Source organism: Rutilus rutilus (genome assembly GCF_951802725.1).
Source record: "Rutilus rutilus genome assembly, chromosome: 23".
Classification (NCBI taxonomy): domain Eukaryota; kingdom Metazoa; phylum Chordata; class Actinopteri; order Cypriniformes; family Leuciscidae; genus Rutilus; species Rutilus rutilus.
In genome coordinates, this window is record NC_140233.1 from 2,980,292 (window position 1) to 2,984,074 (window position 3,783).

Genomic DNA, 3,783 nt, shown 5'->3' on the forward strand with positions numbered 1-3,783 from the left:
ACTCATGCTAGAAAATGACAATGAATAAACGCCTTGTGTAGCAATGAGCTCTAATCTCAATGAGATCCGCGTTGTACGACTTCTCGTACCTGAGAAGAAAATATGAAAATACGAGATTTAAAAATGACATTATTAAGCAGTGTGTTTTTAAAAAAGAAACAAAATCCAACATGCTTCACCATGTTATAAAATGACTGTATGTGCGCATGTATGTTAAAATATCTATGGTAGTATTTGTCGTGACCACTCTTTTAGCCAATCAGAGCACTGGTATCGTTAACCAGGTCAAGAGGAGACAAAAGTAGTTCTATATGCATTTTATGATGTTTACTAAGTTAAAATAAGTCTGTTTCTGTTCATGAATGTTGTTCTATTGTTATTGTTTCTTATTTGGTTTTAAATATATCCTTTTTATATATATAAAAAAAAACGCCTATGTGAAGAAAGCTGTAAATATTTTTTATGTTCTGGCATTCATCGAGGCACTGATTAATAACCATTTTTTTATTTTACAAGTCCGACTCCGGTTCTCTTTTGATACGCAGGGATTGATGCCGCAGTTGGTCCGATGTCTGGTAGGAAAACATGTTCATTCTGTCTGTCCGTTTGGATCTGTAGATTTGAGCCTTCTGATGTGCTTGTTTATCTGCTCTGTGTGGACAGTAGCTTGTTAATTTTGCAAAAAGCGTTTCAGCGATGTTTTGTTCTTTTCTCTCTCTTTTTTTTTTCCAATGGAAAGTACTCACAGGTGAGATTTTTTAAGTGGTTTTAAAAGCCAATAAACATTTTTTTAAACAACACTTTTGTCCTGTGTTCATGCAGTGTTGCTGCTTTGAGCGTAACGCCGCCCTCTGTTGCTTCACATTGACACTGCAGCTAAAAAACAAAACAACAAAAAACACAGGAGATGATGGTCATATCATGCATGACTGCCAGGATCATCTACAACATTCTTCAATATCAAGTATAAAATATTAAAATTCTGTTCATATCATCCTAAACTATTCAATACTCTTCCAGCTGATATCAGACATGCACATTAGGTGATTGTAAAGTTTAAAACAGAGTTAGCTTTTGTTTGACGTTACTTAATTCTTTCTGTGTTTTCAATTATTTTACTATATTTATAAGTATATATATTAAGATTTGTCATTATGTAAATATATTTTTATCCATAATTTAAAAAATGTGTAATTGTTAATGTGTTATTTTACAATTTAAAAATGAAATAATTATATTTAATATAATTTATTTATATATAATTATATTTATTGTTATTTGTTTATATATATATATTATATATATATATTCATAACTAATAATATTAAATATAATTATATATTATTCTATATCTTAATTATATTTTATTTAAAAATAAATAATTATAAAATATTTAATATTAAGATAATATATAACAGTAATTATCATATATATATTAATAATGATATTTAATATTATTCATTAATATATATAATTATAAATTATATATATATATAATAATTAAATAATATATATCTTTCTCATAGAAAACATTATCCTGTAATACAATTAACAAGATCAAAACATTTGTTACTTGAAATAAAATAAACGTTAAATGAAATAAAATATTTAAGAATTTAACCTTATTTTATTTCATCTATTTCCTGGAGTGACGTTTCTCATTTACATTTAATTTAACTTGATGTGTTAAAATAATAAACTGAAATAAAATAATAATAATACGATTTACATGCCAAAGTTGAATATCGGCTGCTGACTAATCAAACCGCTGTAATAATGAATGCTCTTCTGCATATTCGATCATATCGGTTTTTGCGGGGAATAGAGGTCATTCTGTCCAAGCCAGAGGTCAGAGGTTGCTGTAGATGGAGGTTGACCCTGGACGTGGATCTGACCAATGAGAGCGAAGCGTCCGAGTGTTGTGTCCCTTTCCCATGATCCCACGCATATCCACACAATGCTAATGTCTCCGGCCGGATTGATCCTCGTCCTGCTGTCGCTCGCGTCTGTGCTCAGAACACAAGTGCAAATATTATATTTCAGCATAACTTTCAGCATAGATCAAACCCTGGACTGCGATATATACGTGATCAATCAGTGTTGTTCTCTGATCAATAACTGATTAAACTGAGCACACACACACACACACACACACATGCTGAGGTTCGCTTTTATCTTCAGAGTGATTGAGAAGGCACGTATTAAAATCATGTAAATGTAAATACAGTGATTCAAAAATGTTTTGATTTGTTCCGGAAAGCAAGAAAGAAACACTGTGGAAGAACATTTACTGCTGTTAGACGGAGGAAAACAACACTTCACTTTTTGCAAGAAAACATTGAATTAAATGTGAAATTTTGAAAGACTGAAATCGTCCTCCGATGATCTTTTGTTTTATTTACAGCTGAGATAAATCTGCAGTCCTGTTGATCTGAAAGCACTAAACGTGTCTGAGCTGAGCCTGTCCTCTGTGTGTGTGTGTGTGTGTGTGTGTGTGTGTCAAACACTGATGTTTCTCTGATCTCTATTGTCCAGCAGGGTGAGAGATCAGCTCTCTGATCAATACCTGCATTCACTGTGCACACACACTCACTCACACACACACACACACACACACACACTCACTCACTCTCTCTCTCTCTCTCACACACACACACACACTCTCTCACTCAGTCTCTCTCTCTCACACACACACACACACACACACACACACACACACACACACACACTCTCACTCACACACACACACACACACACACACACACACACACACACTCACTCACACACTCACACACACTCTCTCTCTCTCTCTCACACACACACACACACTCACTCTCTCACACACACACACACACTCTCACTCACACACACACACACACACACACACACTCTCTCTCTCTCACTCACTCACTCACTCACTCTCTCTCTCTCACTCACTCACTCTCACATACACATACACACACACACACACACACACACACTCTCACTCACTCTCACACACACACTCTCACTCACTCTCACACACTCTCATACACACATACACGCACACACTCTTTCTCACTCACACATACACACACTCTCACACACACATATATATCAACAGATATATATATATAGAGAGAGAGAGAGATGTGTGTGTGTGAGAGTGTATTTTAATCCTCTAGTACTATTGGCGTGTCGGTCAAAAATTACCAAAATTTACTGTTTTTATTTTTATATTTTGTGTTTTTAGTGGATTTTATGGTACTAAATGATATTTATGCGGTAGTTTTAATCCATTTATTATTCACTTTTTGAGCACAGACCTGAAAATGACATTTCCAACTTAAACTCATAAATCTTGAATGCTTTGGAGCAACAGATGTCTGGTCTTTTTTTGAAGAAGATACTTGCCGAATTATTGCTAAAGTGAAAAAGTGGAATGGAATTGTCAAAGAAAATGAATGATATTTACACTTGCTGTACACGTGAAAAATACTGCACATCTAAACTTTCCTGGTCTATGGTCACTTTTCAACTAATTTATATTACATTTTATATTTACTACATTGACATATTTGACATATGTAACTTTTGATTTGTATTCATCACGAGTCTGTTGGAGCTGTGTAACTTACTGAATTCAAGTCAAAGATGCAGAATGATTCCGATGAAATCAGATCATATCGCAAGAGGATCGCATATGTAACGCGCGCTGGAGTCACGTGTTCACTGTGGGCAGGAGCTGCGCGCGCATCAGCAGCGCGAGCTTCAGTCAGTGTTCGGTTCTCTGGAGAGTCATGA